Source organism: Carlito syrichta, unplaced genomic scaffold (assembly GCF_000164805.1).
Source record: "Carlito syrichta isolate Samal-C Ts95f unplaced genomic scaffold, Tarsius_syrichta-2.0.1 Scaffold238535, whole genome shotgun sequence".
Lineage (NCBI taxonomy): Eukaryota > Metazoa > Chordata > Mammalia > Primates > Tarsiidae > Carlito > Carlito syrichta.
The window spans coordinates 1-6681 of record NW_007182631.1 but is presented as its reverse complement, the minus strand read 5'-3'; the positions used below and the strand labels follow the sequence as shown (position 1 = coordinate 6681).

The window sequence follows — 6681 nt, the reverse complement described above, 5'->3', positions numbered from 1 at the left end:
GGTTGCTTGCTCCCCTGCTTGTAGCCCTGTAGAAGATTATAGGGTAGTCAGAGTGGTCCTCTTTGGGGTTTAACACTTTTATGGAAATATAATTAAATCATATACCACTTAACTCACCCACGTTTTAGTAAAGTCACAGAGTTATGCAACCACCACAATCAGTATTAGAATATCTTCATTAATACTCAAAGGAACCCCACATTCCTTAGTCATCACCCTTTCATTCTCCTACTTCCTCAAGGCCCTGGCATCCATGAATCTGTTGTATGTCCCTATGGATTTGCCTGTTCTGGACATTTTATATACACATAATCACATATTTCTTGACCTGTTGTGTCTGGTTTTGTTCACATAGCATAACGTCCTCAAGATTTGTTCATGTCATAGTATTTACCTGTTCTTCATTTCTTTTCTATTGCCAATTAATAGTCTATTGTGTGGATATATTGTATTTCATGTGCCTGTTCATCAACTAATGGAATTTTGGGTTGTTTTTATTTTTTGTCTATTATGAAAATACTGCTGTGAGCCTTTGTGTACAAGTTTCTGTGTGGACTTGTTTTTATTTATATTGGTCATATACCTAGGATTGGAATTACTGGGCCATACTGGGCAGGAGCTGGGCACCAGCGCCTACGGCATGAGGCATTACCCATTTTCAAGCAGGAATATTCCAGCCTTCCATTGGATGGTAAAACTAAAACCCACCTTTTCAGTATGTGATGTGTGCTGCAACCTTGCCAGCAGTAAAACTGCATGATCAAACACTCACTTACTTGAACCAAGGTCAGTCTTATGAAATTCAGGTGCTGGATAATCAAAAAATAGGAGATATGCCTGAGATGAGTGGAAAATTGGTAAAGAACATCATAAGGGTTGTATTCCATGACAGACGCATACAGAGCATCAGCAACTTGAAGGTTGGAAGTGGAATCGTCTAGGAGACAGACTTCTTGATTGAGATATTCCAATGTCTGTGGGAATAATTGACACAAGGACAAATCCAAGCCCGTTAAATGTGGTTGAATATCTGTGGGATGCTGCAAAACACACATCTGCTTTCATTCAAGTCCACTGCATTAGCACAGAATTCCACGGAAGCTTCCATGGAAGCATGGAGGAGAAAGGGGAGTGCCTTTAAGGATCCAGGTTGACACCTTTAAGCAGAATGAAAATGGGGAATATACACATCATCTACACTCAGCTAGCTGCCAAATCAAAGTTTTTCAGCCTATAGGTGTGGACAGAAAACAAAAAACTGACAGTGAGAAGATGGAGAAGAGAAGAGTTCATGAAAAAGAAAAGTATCAGCCATCCTATGATACCACAATCCTCACAGACATGAGGCTTGAGCCTAAAGTTGAAGATGCAGTTGAACATGAGCAGAAAAAGTCCAGCAAGCGGACTTTGCCAGCAGACTATGGTGATTCTCCGGCAAAGCGAGGCAGTTGTTCTCTGTGGCCTGATGCCCCCACAGCCTACGTGAACAACAGCCCTTTTCCCGCACTCACTATCACCTCCCCACAGCAAAGCAGTGTCCCCGACAGTAATTCTTCTTCCCAAAATCATCAGGGAGATGGAGTTTCACAGGCCTCTGCTGAAAAAGTTCAGCCTTCTGCTACAATCCAGGAAACACAGCAATGGCTGCTCAAAACAGATTTTCTTCCTACACAAGACTGTTTTCTAATTTTTCAGGTGCCAACTTACTAAAACTGACAAAGAAGGATTGAGTTCAAATCTGTCTTGCGGCAGATGGAATTCAGGTCTATAATTCACTGAAGTCAAGGTTGGTTAGTCCCTGTTAAACCATCTGTGTCTGCTAGGAGTAGTCAAGCAGCACATCACTGTCAGGGCAGCAGCAGGCTGCAGGCAGTGCTGGTGAGAATGGCAGTGGGACACCCTACCTTTATCATGCAATCTACTTGGAAGAAATTATTGCTTCAGAAGTTGCTCGAAAACTTGCACTGGTGTTTAATATTCCTCTCCACCAAATTAACAGAGTCCCACTGGTATTCACATTCTCTTTAATGATCAGATGGTTGAAAACTTTCAAGATGAGAGTTGTTTTTTATTCTCTACAGTAAAAGCTGAAAATAGTGATGGTATCCACATAATTTTGAAGTGCTATCTTATGTAGACTGAACTGTATTCAGTACCAACAAATAAAGTCACACTTAAAAGTGTGTGAAGACTGCATCCAAGAAGTCTTGGGATTCGATTTTACCGTAAGAAATGTTTCATCTTGCAAACACAAGATGACCTTTCTCATGAGCTATATGAGAGGTGAATCTGCTCACTGTCACTGCCATAGGCAAGCATCCTGTGAGAGTGAGCATGTCAGGACAGCATGAATCTTAGCCATGGAGGCCACGGTGAAGGCAGAGCCGCCTGCTTCTCTGGCAGAGGCCAGTCAGTAGACACAGTTCCCAGAAGTAGCCTTCACTGTCTTTATACTGTATGCGGTTTGGAAATGAATATAAACACTTACTGTGGGCATTTACCTTTCTGTGCCAGTTGGCTTTTATTGCCTAAACCTCATGCTGACCTGTGGAGGAGTAGGGGATCAGCACTGCTGTGGAGCCAGCATAGAGTCTGAGGAAAGGTGTGCTGTGCTGATGCGGCTGCTGGTGGTCAGGTCAGAGGCTTGGCACCTTCTCGGAGAAATCATGTCTAAGGGTGTGCATCTGATGTGATCATGCCAGACTGGAGAAGATACAAGCCAGGAAGATGTGCTTGAAGCAAACTGCATTGTCAGGAGTACCTTGGTGAGAGGATCCATGTAAACCCTAATAGGTACAAAGACTTTTGTGTGTTTGCTTTGTCACAGATATATTGAAAAACTTTTTTGCTTCCACTTCCGTTTTTAGCATTTTAGTTTCTGGTTTTCATTTTTGAAGCCTCTTTGCCTTTTAAACTCTTGTGATTTTCCTCACTGTCTCCATCTCTGACCACCCCCTAAGCCTTCCTGTTCTTAAACATTTTTAAAGCCCTACCCCAGATATTGTAAATAGGTGATCTAAGTAGGGGATAAAGGCATTATTGTTGATAGCTTCTGATTTGGTGTTAAGGGATCTTCCTTATGAACAAGATGAAATTTTTCATGGAAACACTGTATGTCATAAATCAAACACTAAAATGTTCCATACAAATCCGTTAAGCCTTTCCTCAAACACTGAGCTTTAGTACAATCATGGATAAGCATTCTGATGATTATTTAGGAGCTTTTTATACACCACATAAAAAGAGTGCCTCTTTCATAAAACCAAATGCTTGTCTGCTGGCATACTTTTCAAAGGGAATCGACTGTTTTCTCATTTGTCTCTTATTATATCTCCTCCCTTCACCCAGAACCTTCCCCAAATCCAACAGCAAGAATTTTTGAGGCCTGTGGTGTAGCAGACTGATTTTTTAAAAAACATCTTCTCCGGTTAATTAAATATCATATCTCCATTTATTCAGGTGTCTTTGGCTTTGAGTGTACTGTTTGGTCCTCATCTTTGTTAAGGGAAAAAGAGGAAGGAATGAGTAATTTTGAGTTGGATATCTCTCCTAAAAGGCAAACTATTTCAGTGGGTAAAAGCTTTGACATTTTATATTTTATGCATAAAGGGGTTAATTATTTGCTACAAAGAGGCACAGTCTTAATATTTTCATCTTCGGTATGAAAATATCTGTAACTACTATAGACCCTCTGGGAAGAGAGCTTTCCTTTCTATCCCTTTCGCTTTGCTTTTGTGTGACCACATGTTTTCTATGCCAGTCATTTGGGAAAGAAGTGAGCTTATCTCTTGTTTTAGAGTTTTGCTTGTCTACTTAACATTCCTTTTGGGGTCTCAAGATTTATGGAACAATACATGTCATTTAATGCTGTGTGCTATCTTGAATTCCTCCTCAGGTTTTAGAAGTGGAGTAAAAATACTTAGGAGTTCATCAAACTTGAAATTACACTGAGTGGCATTAATATGTGTCTGTCCCAGTGAAACAGGTAAAATAAATTATGGCACCAGCAAATCTGTTACTTTGTTTTTTTAATAGTAGGATGTACCCATTTCAGTATAATAAATGTTTTCCGATTGTTTTGCAAAAGAGAGAGAGAGAGAAAGAAAGAGAAAGGAGTCTTGGCTTGTCCTCATGCTCTAGAAGGAAAGGATGGTGCTATGTTCTTGGCCAATCCAGAAAACCAAGTACAAAACTAAACAAAAAATGGTTTTCTGCCTCAGGGTTCAGAAGCACCTTTGTGTGTTTGCTTACTGAATTGATGTGTTGTTTCACTTCCCACAATTTGGAAGCTAAGCCAATAAAGCAATTTTATCCTCTCAATTTACTTACATTGCCTCCTGCCATTATGTATAATGAACTCAACAACTGGTTTAATTCCATAATTTTAAGGTAGATTGACAGCTGTAATCCTTTGACTAGGAAACCAGCTATTTCCCTCTGCTGCCTGTAAGCTCATCTCTCTTCTCACCATTCTTTGATCTATCTTTATTATATTTACCCAGATTCTTTACAACAAAACTACAGCAAAACATCACATCACTTCACTCACCTTTTCTCTTCCAAGAGCATCGGGAAACCATCTTTCAAGTCAAAGTCATCACCTCCACTGCTATCACAGGGTCCAGACGTCATCATTTCATGCTAGATTCTTTCAGAGCTGCCTAATTAGTCTCCTTGCTTCCCCCTATGCTGTGAATCCCAGTAAGCTCTATTCTCCACGAAGTAGTCAGAGTGATCCTGTTAAAGCCTCAGTCATATCACGTCAATCTTCTGCACCAAACTCTCTAAGCTCCCCATTCGATTCAGAGAAAGTCACAGCCCTTACAGCAGCTTGACCCATCCATCTTCCCACCCACTTTTTCTAGCCCTTCTGGTTCTGTTATCCCGGGAGCATGCCAGGCACATACATTCTCATTTTGGAGAGACTGCACTTGATGGCCCTCTGTCCAGAACATTCTTCTCCCATTTGTCTGCCTGACTCTCTACCGCACTTCATTCAAACTATACTTTTTCCAGAGAGGTTTTTCCTGATCATCATATTTAAGAGTGCAGTGTCTCCCCTAACCCCAGCACCTCTATCTAAATTATTCCATAGTCTACTTATGTAACTGTTTGTCTGTTCCTCCTCCCCACCGTACTGTGAGGTAAATGAGGGCAGGATTTTTTTTATCTATTCTGTTCTCTAGCATTTCCCAGTGCCTGACACATGGCAGATACTCAATCTTTTTTGAATAGATGGATTGAATGAATGAATGCACATTGGCTCCCTACATGAGTAACAGCTATTACAGCTCCTGAATACTTTTTCCAGCACCACAGAAGAAGACATGTTTCCACTTCTCTGAGTATACACCTGGGAGTGGAATTGTGAAGTCACATAGTAACTCTTTGTTAAACCTTTTTGAGGAACTCCAAACTGCTTTCTAAAGCAGTTTTACACTGGAGACATCACACTTTCAGGCTTTAAACTTTACTACAAGACTACAGTAACCAAGGCAGCATGGTACTGGCAAAGAAATAGACACATAGACCTATGGTACAGGACAGAGAATCAAGATGTGAAACCATGAACCTTCAACCAACCCATCTTCAATGAAACCAACTAAAACAAATATTGGTGAAAAGAAACCATATTTAACAAATGGTGCTGGGAAAACTGGCTAACCACATGCAGAAGAAAGAAATCGGACCCCCACCATATACAAAAATTAACTAAATGGACAAAGGATTTAAATATGAGACTTCAAACTGTAAGAATCTTAAGAAAAACCTTAGGAACATCCTCCTGGGTATCAGAATAGGCAAAGAACTCATGGTCAAGTTCTCAAAAGTAAATGCAGCAAAAACTAGGATTGACAAGTGGGGCCTTTTCAAACTAAAACATTTTTGTGAAGCAAAATAAATCATCAAGAGAATAAAGAGACAACCCACAGAATGAGGAGAAATATTTGAAAGCCATGCTTTTGTCCAGTCTTAACATCTAGGATCTACAAGGAACTCAAAATGAATTGACAGAAAAAACAAACAGCCACGTTAAAAAGTGGGCAAAAGACATGAAGAGATGCTTCTCAAAGCAAGACATTCAAGCAGCCAACAAACACGAAAAAATGCTCATCCTCACTAATAATCAGAGAAATGCATATCAAAACTATAATGAGATACCACCTCACACCAATCAGAATGGCTGTCATTGAAAAGTCAAAGAACAGTAGGCATCACGAGGTTGCCAAGAAAAGGAAATGCTTTTACACTATTGGAGGGAATGTAATCTAGTTCAATCTTTGTGGGAAGCAATGTGGCATTTTCTCAAAGAACTAAAACTTGAGCTACCATATGATCCAGCAATCCCACTTCTGAGAACATACCCAGAGGGGAAAAAAAATTATCCTACCAAAAAGACACATGCACAAGCATATTTATTGATATACTAGTCACAATAACAAAAACATGAAACCCATGAAAGTGGACTGGGTAAAAAAAAATGTGATACTGGCCGGGCTCAGTGACTCAGCCTGTAATCCCGTGCTTTGGGAGGCCGAGGTGAGTGAATTGGCTGAGACCCGCCTGGGTAACTTGGCGAGACCTCATCTCTACAATAAATCAAAAATTAGCCGGCGTGGTAGCGCGTGCCTATAGTTCCAGCTACTTGGAAGGCTGAGGTGGAAGGATCGCTGGAGCCCA

The 6681-nt window shown here is 40.5% G+C and overlaps 1 pseudogene; it reads left to right on the top strand.

The window, feature by feature from the left end:
* The first annotated feature begins 587 nt into the window (after positions 1-587).
* Positions 588-1811, top strand: LOC103253569 (annotated as a pseudogene).
* Positions 1812-6681: the final 4870 nt, after the last annotated feature.